Below are 18,778 nucleotides of genomic sequence, written 5' to 3' on the forward strand. Positions count from 1 at the left end.
TGCCATTTAACAAAGAAAAATCAACCAAAAAAATGAGTTCAAGTGTCACCTCTGACACGTGTGTCATAGGTTCGCCATCACTGTCCTATATAATAAAAGGCTAATATGCAAATTGACTGAACGGTGGAACTACCAGTCACTATGATGTGCACTGACCACCAGGAGACAAACGCTCAATGCAGGAGCTGCCCCCTGTGGTAGTGCACTGCTCAGCCAGAAGCCCTGAGCCGGCTCACGGCTGGCAAGTGCAGCAGCAGTGGTGGGATGTCTGACTGCCGAGTTAGGCCCCCTCCTCCTGGGGAGGGGGCCTAAGCCATCAGTCAGACATCCCCAGAAGTCTCCCGGACTGTGAGAGGGCACAGGCCGGGACTGCTGAGGGACCACTCCCCCAACCCCTGGAGTGCACAAATTTTATGCACTGGGCCTCTAGTACTATATAAACTCTTCTTTTTTGAACTTTGATTTTTATTGCACTTAAAAATACATCTTTTTAAAAAATATATTTTTATTGATTTCAGAGAGGAAAGGAGAGGGAGAGATAGAAACATCAATGATGAGAGAATCTTTGATTGGCTACCTCCTGCACGCTCCACACTGGGGATCGAGCCTGCAACCTGGGCATATGCCCTGATCAGGAATCCAACCATGACCTCCTGGTTCATAGGTCAACACTCAACCACTGAGCCACACTGGCCGGGCAAAAAATACATCTTAGTGATATGTTTTCATCACATATTGACAGACCTCTCTCTTAACAGTTGTATGAAATTCCACTTGAAGGTCCTACAGTAATCTAAACAATATTTATTGATGAGCATTTAGATCTCCAGTTTTTTGGGTTGTTTGTGCTATAACAGTGTTACAATGGCTTACATTTAAAAATATATCCATAGGATAACGAATTTATTTTTTCTAGCTTTACTATAGTATAATTGATAAATGAAATTATATATAAAGTGTATACCATAATGATTTGATATACATATACTTTGTGAAATGGGATTACCACAATCAGGTTAACAAATCCATCACCTAACATAGTTACCATTTGTGTGTGTATGTGTGTGTGTGTGTGTGTGTGCGCGAGCTGAGAACACTTAAAATCTACTCAGCAAATTTCAAGTATACATACAGTATTATTAACTATACTCATCATGTTGTACATTAAAAAGACAAATAATTTATTGCAAAATTGTTGGTGCAATGAATAGACACAGTTATAGTTTTTACTGATAGTTCCATACTGCCCCCAAACCAAGAAAAAGATTATAGCACCTGCCTAGTATTTGAAAGTTTGAAAAAGTTATTAGTCTATGACATGCACACACACATAGTTCCTTCCATAAGCTGCCCATTAAAAGTGCTCAGTATGGACTCTCTGACTACTAGTCTTGTCAAATCAATCCAAATTCACCCCCTTGTGCTCAGTCCTAAACAGAACCCAAGATGTACATCCTTGAATCACAGACTAAAAATACCTACGGGTGCCTGTGTTGTCAATTTCCCCCTATTGTGACATTTTCTTAACAAGCCTAGCAGCTGAGGATGTATGTGAGTTTAATGGCTTGCAGCTTCCGTGATGGACCATCTCCCCTTATTGCTAAAATGAGTAGAGGCTTCTAGATTTAACTCTTCTTATTCAAGGCACTGAATACTCTCATCAATTTCCATCTACCTGTCAAAAAAGGCTCGTGAAGCTGAGGAGCATTATTTCAGAGACTTCTCTGCTAAAGCCACCTCCAAAGTTGGCCCAACCTAGGCAATCCCAGCTTAAATATCCCCTCCTACATGCATGGGATAATGGAGAAAGGTCTAGAAACAGGAGCCAGGGAAGCTGAGTTCAGGCTTAATTCCACCACTTGTCAGGTATGTGATTTGGGGTAAGTAAATGCCCCTCTAAGCCTCAGTTTCCTCATACATAGAGCTAATAACAGCAAATATTCACTATGTGCTAACCACTATTCTAAGTATTTTATGTACTTCACCCTCATTTAATAATGCCTGAGTCAAAGGTTGTAATGAAAACTTAATGAAGCCAGATGAGCATTACTGACATTAAAGTGTTGGAAACTCTGAAATGTTATGCAAATATGAAGTACTATAAGCAAAATGCAAGACATTTATATACCAGGTATTATTTCTGTTTTACTTACCACAGCCAACATGGCTTCTTCTCCTTCTGAACTTTCATCCCATTTATTGTCTGCTCATATTTGGCTCATAGCATCATCATCTGATACCACCTTTTAAGATTATGTAATAATGCTTCAAAGCAAGGACCATGTGAGCCCTGGATTTTCCAGAACATTTTGAATTTTAAATACTGATTGTCTCCTTTTGTCAGATTATATTCTCTGAGCTAAGTAAAGCCTGTACAAATATAATCATTGTATCTAAAAATTTCCAACTCCTTCACTGAGCTGTGTACTTAGTAAGTTCACAATCAGGGCTTGCTTATTGACTGGAGATCTTAGGAGCGATGTGGTTTGGGCTGGACAAATATAGAAAACCAGAAGAGACCACTGTAAGGATTCAGTGGATTGAGTCTCCCTCTGCAGGCCCAGCCATCTTCTCCTGTGTTCTTGCATGTCTATATTCAGGGTGTGATGCTCTTTCTTCTCTATCCTTACATACATGAAAATTTGTTCTCAATCTCCATCCAACTGGAACTAAAGGACCTAAAAACAGCCTAGTGTATAAATCCTCCCTAGATGGCTGAGGTTTGCACAAGGATCAAAACCTCCAGCTAAAATATAAAGGCACTAATAATGCATTTACAGTCTCTAGAAGTCACTTAGGGAGGAGAAGGCTTTCTAGGAGCTCTGGAAACTAGCACATAGTGAATACATAGCACTGGTTTGGACATTTATCTTTAACAAGGTGCTTAGTCTGGCTCTCACTGTCTCTAATTCAGGCCTTGTTCTTTCCCAAGCATCTTCAGATATCAAGAAGTCAGAAAATAAACTAGAAATAGTAGAGACTACCTATTTCCCACCCTACATGCAAAGCGTAAAATCAGGGCTGCAGATCTTGAAGAGAATTTGTGAGCATCTACTGCCACCCCCTGGCAAGATGTGGACTGCAGACACGCTGCAGTCAGCCAATTGAACAGTCAGATTCCACTGGCCCAGTGACATCCCTCCGGGTGCTTAATTGCTGCACTGACGAACCATGCCTGGAAATTAGTGGTTTCTTCTAAAAGGTGTATGTCTACACACCCCAAGCTAGATAGTTGGCTTTTTGTAAGCTGTAGAAAAAGGTCTGTGGTTTGTCAGTAAATTCAGCAACAATTTACTGAGCACAAAGTGGTAGGTGCTGAAAATAGAAAAATGCATTAGCAGTTGCCAAGTAGAGAAAACACTGTCTAGAAAAGGAGGAGATCATATGGGTAATTGCTAAGGTCCCTTTCAGCTCTTAGGATTTATAACTACTATTCACATTCTCACCTTTCAACCTTTTCCTTTAAAAATATTCACAAAACAACTAAAACAACAAAGGTTTCATATAGCCCAAAAAGACATGCAGTGAAAAGTAAGTTTCCTCTACCTTATTGTCTCCCCTCCCCCATTTTATTAATTTATTGGGATGACACTGGTTAACAAAAGTATACAGTATTGTGTGTTTACCACCCCAAGTCTCCACCCATCCCCCCTATGCCCTCCTCCACCCACCCACTCCCCAATCCCGCGCCCCCCCCCCCATTTCCTCCACCTTCAAGAAGCTCACAGGTTAGTGGAGAACAGAAGCATAAATAAAAGATCTTATTATAAGGCATATAAGCTGTAGCAGGCGTACAAGCAAGGAACTGTGGGAACCCCAAAGGAGAGAGTTCTCACTGCCTGGAGAAGTCCGGGAAGGCTGAATTTTGAAGAATGAGTAGAAATCTGCCGCATAAAGAGGAAGCAGAATGGAAAGGTGACTGCAAAGGCACAGAGGCTGTATGAGCACAGAGCAAAGCTGATTGCAAGGAGGGCACTGTGGGGTAAGCAGTGACAGCTCAGTCTCCTGAAAAACAGAGGAGATAGACTGGCAAAGGGCTTCAAATGTCAGGCTGAGTAGCTGGGACTTAATGGATAGCTTCCCAAAAAAATTTTGTAACTTTTATTATGAAAAAATTCTATTCTCAATAGTTATTAACATTTTGCCAATCTTTTTCATCTATCACCTTCAACTATTGTTATTGAGACTATTGTTTAAGTGTTTTAAGGAAAATCCCAAATAACAAACATGTCGTTGCTCCTGTAAACTTTCGAGTGTTATCTCTAATAATGACAAAAAAATTTTATTGTAGCAATACATATATAACAAAATTTGCCATTTTAACCATTTTTAAGTGTACAATTCAATGGCATTAAGTACATTCATGATGTTGTGCAACCATCATCACTATTTCCAAAACTTTTTAACCATCCCAAACAAACTCTGAGCCATTAAGCAATAACTGCCCATTCCTCTCTCCTCAGTCCCTGATAATCTCTAATCTATTATCTTTGTACGAATTTGCCAACCCTTTAGTAATGCCTTTTTAATAATTTATTATTTAATTAATAATAATTTTAAAATCCTTATTGAGTCTATACAGGCATACCTCATTTTATTGCACTTTGCAGATAACAGCATTTTCATCAACATCAAGGCAAGATCCTCCACCAGCAAAATGAAGGCTCAGATGATGGTTGGCATTATTTAGCAATAAATTATTTTTAAATTAAGGTATGTATGTTGTTTTATAGATATGCTATCACACACTTAATATACTATAGTATAAACAAAACTATAGGAAAACTGAAAAATTTGTGTGACTTCATGCCCTAGCCGGTTTTGCTCACTGGTTAGAACATTGGCTTGAGGACCAAAGGATCTGGGGTTCAATTCTGGTCAAGGGCACATACCTCCACTGCAGGCTCAGATCCCCGGCCCCAGTCGGGGCACGTGCGGGAGGCAACTAATAGATATATCACTCACATCTATGTTTCTCTGCCTCTCCCCCTCCCTTCCACTCTCTCTAAAAATCAATGGAAAAAATACCCTTGGGCAAGAATTAACAACTACAAAATTTGTGAGATTTGCTTTATTGCAATATTCATTTTATTGCAGTGGTCTGGAACTAAACCTACAATATTTTTGAGGTATGCCTGTATTCAAGTTTTCCCAAATGTCTCCAAAAATACTATCAAAGATTTTAAGCAAAGGCAGGGGAGGGGAGGGGGGTAAGAGATAAAGGACTTGTATACATGCATATAAGCATAACCCATGGAAACAGACAGTAGGGGAGTGAGGGCATGTGCTGGGGGGCGGGGTGTGGGAATGGCTGGGGAGAGGTCAATGGGGGGAAAAGGAGACTTATGTAATACTTTAAACAATAAAGAATTTTTTTAAGAAGATTTTAAGCAGAGAGGTGGCATGATCAAATGTGCCTAAGATCTGAGAGACCGTTTTGTCTGTAATGCAGAAGAGACTGGTGGGAGTGAATGAGGGCTCAAGATCATTTAGAAGCTGGTGCAATAACTAGCTTCAGGACTTGCTTTTTTACCGGTACATGGCAAACCAATAGCTATTAGACAGCACTCACCTAACAATTCAATTGATCATTTGATTGATTAGACCTAGGAACTTAGAATCTAGCTGGGAAATGACAGTGATATTAAACAGTAGAATTTAGCCCAGCCAGTGTGGCTCAGTGTTTGAGCGTTGACCTATGAACTAGGAGGTCACAATTCGATTCCTGGTCAGAGTACATGCCCGGATTGCAGGCTTGATCCCCAGTGAGGGGTGTACAAGAGGCAGCTGATCAATGACGCTCTCATCATTGATGTTTCTATTTCACTCTCGCTCTCCCTTCCTCTCTGAAATCAATAAAAAATATTTTTTTTTAAAAAAAATAGGACTTAATTAAGTGATAGAAAATGGTATAGGATTCCTACTATAGATGTTCTGGAACAGTGACATAAATGAGGCCTAAAATAGTCAAATAGGACCTTACATTGGTAAAAAGGGTTCTTATCTCAAATTTGGACTTAATCTAATTCGTGAACCATAAAACTTTCTTTCAGTACATGGAGAAATGTCTGTTATGGATAGTTAGTTTAGGAATAAGAAAGAAAGAATAGACGTGAACACCTTTCTGGATAAAGGCAAATCCTGTGGCTTGTCCTTCAATTATTAATTCAGTGATTAAGTTGTTAAACCAAATGCTCTGCAACTAAGGCACTTCTTAGATAGAAAGCGAGCTGCATGGTGTCTCAGTTAACATTCATATAAACAATCTGGAAGAGAATGCATGGGGAAATTGCCAAGTTTGCAGATGGCATTCAGTTCTTCCAGGGATTAAAATGCCAAGCTGATTAGGGATAAACTGAAAGATGATGTGAACGTGGGCAGAAAAGTGGCAGAGGAGTTTTAATGTGACTAAGTGTAAGAAAACATTCAGGGGAAATAATCTTATCAGAAGATCATGAGTGTTCAACTACAATCCAGTAGAGGAACCTAAAATGACAGAAAACAGTTTTCCTTAAGATATCAGTCCTATGAGATGTCACAAAGCACAAAAGATCAAGAAAGTGAAAGGTGAAAAAATCTTGAAAATTGATTGAAAATCCAACATTAGCCCTAACCGGTTTGGCTCAATGGCTAGAGCGTCGGTCTACGGACTCAACGGTCCCAGGTTCGATTCCGGTCAAGGGCATGTACCTTGGTTGCAGGCATATACACAGTAGGGAGTGTGCAGGAGGCAGATGATCGATGTTTCTCTCTCATCGATATTTCCAACTCTCTATCCCTCTCCCTTCCTCTCTGTAAAAAAATCAATAAAATATATTTTTTTTAAAAAGAAAATTCAATGTTAAGGGTTTCTTACACTCTTAAGTACTTCATCTTATACAAGTCTTAGTACTTTCATACTGTGTTTGTGATAAGGAGTATAAGTTCCACTTATCTACAAACAAATGACATGATAAAAGTAGAAATAGCCCAAAGAAAAACACAGAAGAAAATGAAAAGGCTGAAATAATGAGTCTCTTTTCAGTCTTTAAATCTAAAGATCCAAAAGTGACAGAAGAGTGTGAAGGAGGGAAAGAGAACCCTGAATGACTACACACTTCATTCATCCCACATAACCAAATTCATCTTACAATTTTTCATGCCTTACAGGAATATCATCTCAGTGTGTTACTGGTTTTATAGGAAAATGAGGCTCAGATAAATTAAGTGACATGTTCAATGGTAGCACTTAGTAGGTGGCAGAGCTAGTTGGTAAAATTAAATCTTGGTGCTTCTGATGATCAGGTTTTGAGATTGTATATACTTCATTAGATGGGAACTGTACTCTCTATTCATCTTTGTATTCCCAATATCTTCCTACTATTTGGCACATAGTAGATATTCAGGAAATGTTAATGGGGTTATTGAATTGAATACAGCTAGACATTTGGAGGTTAATATCAGAGAGGGCAACCATGCACAATCCGATAGAGTCCCAGGTTTATAGATCTCTGATGATACCTACTTAAAATTTATAAGATCCCCCTAAGAAAAACAGCAATCTCAAGGCCCTGAAAATTACTAATTTCTGAGTAAATAGCCCAGCTGTGACTTCAGTTGAGAACAGAAAATCATTTTTTCTGAGCAGATTTTATGGAAGTCTCTATTTTGGGAATAATTAAATGACGCACTATCACTGGATAACAGGATTATCAAATACTGGGGAAAAAAGGATCCTGTATCTCAGAAGAACACATGATGGGAAGATTAGATGCATTTGCCTATAATTATAGTGGAGCTACAGAACAGAATGCTTTGGAGTCATGGGACAGATTCTCTTTCCATGACTTGCTTATAAAATTAAATCAGGCTGATTTGATACTAGGCCAAAGTAGGTCAGTTATAAAGTTTTAAAGTGCTTTGGAGAAATACTGAGCATATATAATTTTCAAAAGATGTGGATTTTATGCCAGATAAATAGGGTTCCTAGCATTGAAAAATATCCAAGTTTAACTACAGCGTAGGGTCACATCATACCCATAATTACCACTACCATCAAAGCTACACATTTCCATCAAGCAATCTATATACAAAGAAATATCCTTTATGATATGGCCCCACCATTTATTTCAAAAAAATCTTCCACTATTTCCCTCCTGCAAGACTCCTGCAGAGTCTTTATGTAAAATAGAAAAAGGCACCCCTTCCTCCAGATGGACACACTCCTGAACCAGGGTACTTGGCTTGAAAGAATATGGGGCTGTATTTCATCCCACTTGTCTCCTTGTAGTTAATACCCTTGTGCTGTGAAGAAGCATATGCAGGAACCCCTGGCTACTACCATTCAGACACTGAATGGTACTATTACATCAATCTCCCATTCAGACACTATTTCCCAACTACCTCTTGTCAAACTAAAGCCTCTGTGCATTGGTCCACTTATAAATCATCCCTCTCTCACAGTAGCCACATATGGAAACAATGTAAATGTTTATTGATGGACAAATGGATAAGAAAATGTGATTATATATATGTATATATATGTGTGTGTGTATCTACACTAATAAAAGAGAAACATGGTAATTGGCGTACGACCGCTACCCTTCCCATTGGCTAATCAGCGTATCCTTATGCAAATTAACTGTCAGCCAAGATGGCCGCCGGCAGCCATGCACTGAAGCGAGCAGGGAGGTTTGCTTCCTCCAGGGACTGCAGACTCCAACGTTCCCGCCTCACTTGCCGGACTCTCAACTGCAACTCTAAGCAACTATTACTATGTTGCAAATAAGAAGCTAAACAAAACCGGCTTTCAGTCAGTCCCGGACCGCAACATTGTATCCATGTTTTCAGCAGCAAGGCCTCAGAGCTAAAGCTGGCCCAGAATAAATAAAAAAAAAGAAAAGAAAACAAGGAGCGGTTGGGAGCTTTTAGTCAACTGCCAGCGGGAAAACAGCCCTCAGCCCCTCAGCCAGCCTGGCCAGGTACCCCAGTGGGGACCCCCACCCTGATCCAGGACACCCTTCAGGGCAAACCAGCCGGCTCCTACCCATGCACCAGGCCTCTATCCTATATAGTAAAAGGGTAATATGCCTCCCGGCACCGGGATCAGCGGAGCAGCGAGGCTCCCGGCAACAGGATCAGCGTGCCAGGGGGCAGCGCCCAAACCCCCTGATCAGCCCTGCTCTGTGCCTGATGGGGGGGAGCTCCCCAACCCCCCAATTGCCCTGCGGCTCTGTGTGTGACAGGGTGCAGCGCACCAACCCCCTGATCGGCCCTGCTCTGTGTGTGACAGGGTAGAACCATAACCTCTCCATTGGCCCTGCCCTGAGTGTGACAGTGGCGGTGCCCCAACCCCCTGATCGGCCCTGCTCTGTGGGTGATAGAGGGTGGCGCCCCAACCCCCTGATCCGCCCTACTCTGTGAGTGACAGGGGGGTTTTCAGCAGCGAGGCCTCAGAGCTAAAGCTGGCCCAGAATAAATAAAAAAAAAAAAACCCCTCCACGGGCCTTGCTCTGTGTGTGACAGGGGGGAGCTCCTCAACCCCCTGATGGGCCCTGCTCTGTGAGTGACAGGGGGCAGTGCCCCAACCCCCCTGATGGACCCTGCTCTGTTAGTGACAGGGGGCAGCGCCCCAACCACCTGATCGGCCCTACTCTGTGACAGGGAGCAGCGCCCCAACCCCCTGATTGGCCCTGCTCTGTGAGTGACAGAGGGCAGCGCCCTAACCCCCTGATCGGCCCTGCTCTGTGCGTGACAGGGGGTGGCACCGCAACCTCCCCATTGACCCTGCCTTGAGTGTAACCGGGGGCGTGCCCCAACCCCCCAATCAGTCTACCCTGAGCGTGACTGAGGGTGGCATTGCAACCTCCCGATCCGCCCTGCTCTGTGCATGACGGGGCGGCGCCCCAACTCCCCAATCGGCCCTGCTCTGAGCCTGACCAGGGGCTGCACCTAGGGATTGGGCCTGCCCTCTGCCACCCGGGAGCAGGCCTAAGCCAGCAGGTAGTTATCTCCCGAGGGATCCCAGACTGTGAGAGGGCACAGGCCGGGCTGGGGACCCCCCCCCCCCAGTGCACAAATTTTTGTGCACCGGGCCTCTAGTATATATATATATATATGAAATATTATTCATCCTTAAAAAAAAAACAGGAATCCTGCCATTTGCAACAATGTGGATAAATCTGAAGGACATTATGCTAAGTGAAATAAGCCAGACACAAAAAGATAAATATTGAAATATTGCATGATCTCACTTATTTGTAAATCTAAAATAGTCAAACTCAAAAAAAAAGAATAAAATAGTCAAACTCAGAAGCAGAGACTAGAATAGTGGCTGCCAGGGGCTGAGGGAGGTAGAAATGATGAGTGTTGGTTAAAGAATCCAAAGTTTCAGTTAGGCAAGATGAATAAGTTTTGTATGGCATGGTGATGATAGCTAACAATACTATATTGTATACTTAAAATTTGCCAAGAATTCTGCGCGCGCGCGCGCGCGCGCTCACGCACACACACACAGACACACACACACACAGACACAGTGATCTCAAAGGCTTTTTATGCATCTATTGAGATACTGTTGTTTTTCTTATTAAGTTTGCTGGTGTGGTCAATTACATTGACTGATATTCAAATGTTATATGAAACTTGAGTTTCTGGGATGAACCCCATTGGGTCATGATGCATGATCCTTTTTGGATATCATAGAATCCAATTTGCTAAAATGCTGTTAAAATTGTTGAGTCTATGTTCATTGGGGATTTGGGTTTGTGGTTTTCTTTTCCTGTGGTGTCTTTGGTTTGGTGTCAGAGTAATGATGCTGGCTACATAGAACATGTTAGGATATAAGAACTTTTGTGGAGCTTGTATTTTCTCTACAATAAATGTTTGGGAGACTTCAACTGTGAAGCAATCATTGATTTTCTACTTTTCTTCCTGTCTTTGAATCCAGCAATAAATCTTACTTTATGATATAGTGTTCTTTTTATTTTTTTATTTTTAAATATAGTTTTTACTTATTTCAGAGAGAAAGAGAGAGGGCTGCCTCCTGTAACACGGGCATGTGACCTGACCGGGAATCAAACCTTGACCTCCTGGTTCATAGGTTGATACTCCACTCTCTCTAAAAATCAATGGGAAAATATCCTCAGGTGAGAATTAACAACAACAAAGAAAGGAGAATAAACACCGTGTTTTGAGTATTAACAACTGTAAACCTATTTTTGCCCACCCTGTGTATGTGCTTCTTCCTCCTGTATCAGAAGCCCCCCGAGGGTGCACACTGTCTTATGCTTTCTTCTAGTCCCCAGTCACTCACCCCTACCTTATACAAAGCATAGCTGGGAGAGAGTTAATTTTATGTGTTAACTTGACAGGACCACAGGTGTCCGATAATTGGCTAAACATTATTCTGGGTATGTCTATGAAGGTGTTTCTAGATGAGATTAATATTTGAATCAGACTGAGTAAAACAGATTGCCTTCCCCAGTATGACTGAGCTTTACCCAATCCAAACCTGAAAAGAACAAAAAGGTGTAGTTAGGGAGAATTTACTCTCTCTGTCTGTCTTTGAGCTGGGGCATCCCTCTTCTCCTGCCTTTGAACTTAGACTGAAACTTACACCATCAGCTCTCCTGAGTCTCCAGCTTGCTGACAGATCTAGGGACTTCTCAGTCTCCATAACTGCGAGAGCCAGTTTCTTACAATAAATCTCGATTCTTTCTATCTCTCTCTATAGCTGTCTAGAGATAGATAGATGACAGATGATAGATAGATAGATAGATAGATAGATAAATGATAGAATTGATCCTTGAACAACATGCAGGTTAGGAGTGCCAACCACTGCACAGCCAAAAATCCAAGTATAGCCCAGCCAGAGTGGCTCAGTGGTTGAACGGGATTACACTTCAATTTCTGGTCAGGGCACATGCCCGGGTTGCGGACTTGATCCCCAGTTTGGAGCATGCAGGAGGCAGCTGATTAATGATTCTCTCTCATCATTGATGTTTCTATCTCTCCCTCTTCCTTCCTCTCTGAAATAAAAAAATATATATTTTTTAAAAATCCATGTATAATTATTAGTTGGCCCTTTTGCATATGAGGTTTGAACCACTGATTGAAAATACAGTTGACCCTTGAACAACATGGATTTGAAATGCATAGGTCTACTTATACATGAATTTAGATATATCTAATATATATATATACATACACACACACACACACACACACACACATATTATCTATTTATTATCTATATACAGAGATACAGAAACAGACATAGATAGACATCTACCTACTCAAGCTGCTATAACAAAATACAATAGACTGGGTGCTTAATTTATTTCTCACAGTTCTAGGGGCTGGAAAGTCCAGATCAAGGTGCTAGCCTATTTGATTCCTGGTAAGACCCTCTTCCTATCTTGCAGACAGCCACCTTTTTGCTGTGTTCTTACATGGTAGAGAGAGAAGAGCACTGGTGTGTCTTCCTATTCTTATAAGGCCTCCAATCCCATCCTGGGGGCCCCACCCTCATGACCTCATCTGAACCTAATTACCTCGGAAAGGCTTCACTTCTAAATACCACCACATTGGGAGTTAGAGCTTTAAGATATGAATTGGGGGAGGGGGGTACAAACATTCAGCCCAGAACAACATTATGCACCTGTATGAGTCCTTTGAAATGGAAAGCATTTCAACAAAATGGATTCATTGTTTGAATGTTGATCAGGCACTTATAAATAGACAGAAATATGGTCATTTACTCCAATGTACCATAATTCCATCCTCTGTCTTAATGATCTATTTTAGGTACAAATCAACATACTAGTTATTGAATTATTTATAAATTTTAGTCTCATATGAGACATTAATAACATATTCTCTTAGCCATCTGAGAGGGAAATTTTTACTTAGAGGCCTTTTATTTATGAGGAAACAGAGGCCCAGAGAGAGGAAATAATTAACTAGTTCAAAGTCAAACTCCTAGTTAGAGACAGACCACATGCCCTTTCCATTCTACAATGCTGCCTCCTTAGAGCAAGAAAGACAACTCTCACCGAAATTAAAGCACACTCTAATTCAACAGAGATCCCTAAATGATATTACAGGATGGGGAAACTAAGTACCTGATTTCCATTTAGAATGCTTGTGAGATCAAGTATGATAAAGAATACAGGCTGGGGCCCACTTTTCAGACGCCACAGCCCTGAAGCCGCCCATGACCAACCATGGTGAACCCCACTGTGTTCTTCTTTGACATCACCGTCGACTGCGAGCCCTTGGTCCGCGTCTCCTTCGAGCTGTTTGAAGATAAAGTTCCAAAGACAGCAGAAAACTTCCGTGCTCTGAGCACTGGGGAGAAAGGATTTGGTTATAAAGGTTCCTGCTTTCACAGAATTATTCCGGGATTTATGTGCCAGGGTGGTGACTTCACACACCATGTGGCACAAGCGGCAAGTCCATCTATGGCAGCGGTTCTCAACCTGTGGGTCACGACCCCTTTGGGGGTCGAATGACCCTTTCACAGGGGTCGCCTAAGACCATCGGAAAACACATATATAATTACATATTGTTTTTGTGATTAATCACTATGCTTTAATTATGTTCAATTTGTAACAATGAAAATACATCCTGCATATCAGATATTTACATTATGATTCATAACAGTAGCAAAATTACAGTTATGAAGTAGCAATGAAAATAATTTTATGGTTGGGGTCACCACAACATGAGGAACTATATTAAAGGGTCGAGGCATTAGGAAGGTTGAGAACCACTGATCTATGGGAAGAAATTTGAGGATGAGAACTTGGTCCTGAACCATACAGATCCTGGCATTTTGTCCATGGCAAATGCTGGACCTAACGCAAACGGTTCCCAGTTCTTCATCTGCACTGCCAAGACTGAGTGGTTGGATGGCAAGCATGTGGCCTTAGGTCAGGTGACAGAAGGCATGCATATTGTGACAGTAATGGAGCGCTTTGGGTCCAGGAATGGCAAGACCAGCAAGATCACCATTGCTGACTGTGTACAATTTTAATAAATTTGACTTGTGTTTTATCTTAACCATCAGACCATTCCTTCTGTAGCTCAGGAGAGCACCCCTTCACCCTGATTTACTTGGAATGTTCTATAATCTTTGTGCTCTTGCCAGTTTATTGGGTTCCATAATTTCCTTAACCTTCCCAGTCTAGCTGGATTGCAGAGTTAAGTTTATGATTATGAAATAAAAACTAAACAGTAAAAAAAAAAAAGGAATACAGGGTGAGACAACAGTAGGATGTGAGTACATGAAACACGGTTTATTCTTCTACTAGAGGCCAGGTGCACAAATTTGTGTACCAGTGGGGTCCCTCAGCCTGGCCTGCAGGATTAGGCCAAAACTGGCTCTCTGACATCCCCTGAGGTGTCCCAGATTGTGAGAGGGCGCAGGTCAGGCTGAGGGACCACACCAGTGCACAATCGGGGCCAGGGAGGGACGCTGGAGGTTGGCCAGCCAGGGAGAGACCACGGGAGAGCTCCAGGGCATGTCCAGCCCATCTCACTCAGTCCTGATCAGCTGGACCCCAGCAGCAAGCTAACCTACCAGTCGGAGCGTCTGCCCCCTGGTGGTCACCGCATGTCATAGTGGGCGGTTGAGCAGTCCTAGCATATCATTAGCATATTACGCTTTGATTGGTTGAACAGACAACCGGACACTTAGCATATTAGGTTTTATTATATAAGATTATTACTTATTAATTGTGTTATTTTCCATACAAACAACTGTAACCCTACTTTGGCCCCACCCTCTATAAACAGCAAAGCATTATGGAAGCATAAGAAAGTTTTATTTGTTTTTTATCACTTTACTGATTCATTGATACACTTTGTGATACTGCATCACCAGGGCACATTTCACATAGCAAATTGCAGGAAGGTAATAAAAAAAAGAATTCTGCCTGGCTGGAGTGGCTGTTGTTGAGCACCATCCCGTGCACTGAAGTGTTGCTGGTTCCATTATGGGTTAGGGCACATATCTGGGTTGTGGGTTTGATTTCCAGTCGGGGAGTGTATGGAAGGCAAACAGTCAATGTTTCTCTGTTACATCTCTCCCTCCCTCCCTCCCTTCCTTTCTCTAAGCATGTCCTCAGGTGAGGATTAAATTTAAAAAATAAAAGAGTAATCCCCTCATTCTGCTCTCATTAGAGAAGGGGACGATGCTCTTTTCCTGATCCAAGCGCAAGCTGCCATGGCTGGTATGATCAGCTCACTCACCACCATGGCTTTTCAGAAACATCCTTATGCCTCAAGGCAACAACACTTTTGATTTCCAAATCCAAACCCAGGTGGCACATTCCATTCTACAATTTCCAATTGGCAACGATTCAGGGAGAGATGTTATTCATCAGAATAGGCACTAATGACTGAATTTTGGCAGGCTGGGAGAAGAACTGGCACTGTCGTGGAAGAGACATTCCACAAGGTCCTAGTTACACCTGAATTTAGCAACATGGAACCACACATGTTCTAAATGGAGAAATGGACCTTAGATGCTATCCGCAAAGTGTCCCCTCAGGAGTTCAACCAACCGGGAGTTTGATCACTCACTATGACATGCACTGACAACCAGGGGGCAGTGTGGAAGGAAGGCCCCGGCCGGCAGCTGGCAGACAGGAAAGGGAGGACCCGGCCAGCAGCCAGGGAAGGGAGGCTGGAAGGGAGGCCCCAGCTGGCAGCCAGCAGCCGCTAGGGACCCTTTCCATGCAAGAATTTCGTGCACTGGGCCTATAGTTTTTATACAACAAACTGAGGTTTAAAGAGGAAAAGTTGTCCAAGGTCATACAGTGGGAAACCTCTGGGAACGCTGATCTCTTCTCAATTCAGTGCTCTTTTTGTTATACCAAGTTTAGTCCAGAATGGATCTGGATAGAAGCTCATGCCTTAGTACAGAAGTGCAACGATATATTGTGTGGTTCTGACTATCTTCTGCTCAATGAATTTGTCCATCCTTTCAGTTACCTCTAATGATCCACTGAAATGCTCTTCACATTCAATAAGCCCCAAAACTGTAGTTTTAAAAACCAACCCAAACTGATTTGCCTGAAAATCCAGTTCATTTTATCCTTAGTGGAGTCTATTATTAGTGCTGTTATAATAAAATGTATTCTATAAACCTTTTAAAACACTATCATCGTTCACTCATTAACAAAGATTAATTAGATTAGGTACCTACTATTTGTCCAGCAGTAGGCAAAGTACTGCTTGGCACGGTAGGGGAAATAAAGACTATAGACTTTGTCCCAGCTCTGGCACAAAGAAGAATAAAAATAAAAGTGTTAACAGAAGTACAGATTATTAATCCTAGAGACCAAGTACCAGAATTATATTAACTTATAGTAAAATCAATAATAGCTAATATTTGTTAAGTACTTTGTAAGTATTAGTTATTGTATTGACATTACACATCTTATTCAATTATCCTCACATCAATCAAATAAGGGAGGTAGCACAGCCGGTGTGGCTCAATAGTTGAGCATCAATCCATGAACCACAGTTTGATTCCCAGGCACATGCCCAGGTTGTGGACTTGTTCCCAGTAGGGGGTGTGCCAATCAATGATTCTCTCTCATCATTGATGTTTCTACCCCTCTCTCTCTCTCCCTTCCTCTCTCTGAAATCAATAAAAACATATTTTTTTTTAATTTTAATAAGGGAGATAGCATCCTACATAATCAAAGGCTAATACGCAAATTGTCCCCTTGGGAGTTCAATCAGTTGCTATGATGTGCGCTGACCACCAGGGGGCAGCACGAAATATGGCGGGTGACCAGTGGCGGCAGTGGGGTGCTGAGAGAGCGGGGGAAGGAGGAGATGGGGAGGCTGGGAGACAGGGAACGGTGCCGTGGCATGCTGGCGGCGAGGGAAGGAGGAGGCCAGCAGGTGGGGAGGTGGGGAACCTGATCAGCCCTGATCACCGGCCAGGCCTAGGGACCCTACCCAGGCATGAATTTTGTGCACCTGGCCTCTAGTTATCTCATAATCTTACAGCTAAAATAGATAGTGTAGATAAGATAATCTAGGCAACCCCTCCCTAAAGCAGGGAGCTTTTCTGTAATAAAACTGCTTTCACTCAAAAAAGAAAAAAGATAATCTTACAGCAAAGCCATAGAGAGATTAACTTGTTCAAGGTCATGCAGCTATTGAGTGGTGGATTCAGAATTCAAGACCATACGATCTAACTCCAGAACAGATATTATTAATCACTTCACACTACTTCTAAAATATCTAATTATTCAAAAAAATTTTAAAAGAGGATTCATTTTTTAAAATCTCACAATGAACTAATTTTCTAAAACATTCACTTTTATGCATGCTTTTCTATTTAATTTTAGATTAAATAAAATTTTATAATAAAAAATAATTGAGATAACAATTTCAATTTCTATTTTTAAATGGCTTCCTAGGAAGTATGGCTTTGTCGACGTAAGGAACATCCAAACCTATAGAGAATTTTCATAAGAATTTGAATCAAACTGACAACATTGCCCAGAAGCAAGATCTCAAGTGCTCTAGAGAATGAATTTTGCAGTTTCTTTTATACAGTTGAAATTAAAGAGGGAACACAAAGAAGATTACTTGAAGGTGGGAGAAAACAAGGTACAGGATAGTTAATAAGATTATGTGCTCTCTTGAGGGTGGTTAAAGTTTTCCTTGAGAGATCTGAATAAGAGGATTACTTCTGGCATTCCAAAGGTGTGTAAACCTAGATGCACAAGAACAATGTACAGGGCTTGCTTAAAAATCTTTTACTAAAGAAATTATACACCTGGGCTTAAAAATCTTTTACTAAAGAAATTATACACCTGGGCATGACTATCCACCATGACCTGCCCAGTTAGAAATTCACAACCAGATCACTCCTTAAGGTTACTTTTGGTCACTAAACTTATGCAAACCCCTTTGCCGTCCACAACTTTTGTAATAAAAATACAGCTCTAAAATGGATACTTATGCAAAATGATATAGACAACTAAAACCTGTAGGTACAATTTGCTAACTTTCTTACTGATAATCAACCATTATAAATATTAATCTTTTTTCTCACAGTAGCTTTTAAGAGAAAACGTTTTTCTTCATGAGGCTTCTAAATAATTCTCAAACTCTTGAAATTAAAGTTTTCAGTTTCTTTTTACTTAAATTCCTTTATTTTATCACACCATATAGGATAAAACACGTCTTTAGAAATCCTTGTGTTCAATGGGGATTTGTTGTTGATGGATACAGAAATTCAGTTTGGCAAGATTAAAAGAGTTACGGAGATTGGTTTCAAAATTCTGTGAGTACCTTAGCACTATTAAATTATACACTTGAAAGTAGTTAATGCCTGGTTGGTGTGGCTCAGTGATTGAGAGTTGACCCATGAACCAGGAAGTCATGATTTGATTCCTGGTCACAGCACATGCCTGCGTTGCAGGCTTGATCCCCAGTAGGAGTTGCGCAGGAGGCAGCCAATCAATGATTTGCATCATTGATGTTTCTAGCTCTCTCTCCCTCTCCTTTCTTATCTCTGAAATCAATTTTTTAAAAACATATTTTAAAAAATAGTTAAGATGATAAATTTTATGTTATGTGTATTTTATCACAATTTAAAAAATTCCTTGTGCTCTTTTAAAGTTAGGATATTTAAACTTGAAATAAATTAATTCAGAACAGATCAGGTCTCAGATATTCTACATACATGATTTTCTGTTTGTGCTATAGTACAGAGAACGGAGTGATAAATTCTGATTATAGGGTGAATGGGAGAAATTTTTTATAG

The 18,778-nt window shown here is 41.2% G+C and overlaps 1 protein-coding gene and 1 pseudogene across 2 annotated transcripts in view; one reads left to right on the forward strand and one right to left on the reverse strand.

Moving 5' to 3' along the window:
* SYN2 (synapsin II) overlaps positions 1-18,778 on the reverse strand; it is a 153,095-nt gene that overhangs the window by 54,741 nt on the left and 79,576 nt on the right. The gene's annotated exons all lie outside the window — the stretch shown is intronic.
* Positions 13,206-14,017, forward strand: LOC138992603 (peptidyl-prolyl cis-trans isomerase A-like; annotated as a pseudogene).

The sequence above is a fragment of the Myotis yumanensis genome, unplaced genomic scaffold (genome assembly GCF_028538775.1).
Source record: "Myotis yumanensis isolate MYYU_CA2020_CCGP unplaced genomic scaffold, mMyoYum1.0.hap1 SCAF_14, whole genome shotgun sequence".
Lineage (NCBI taxonomy): Eukaryota > Metazoa > Chordata > Mammalia > Chiroptera > Vespertilionidae > Myotis > Myotis yumanensis.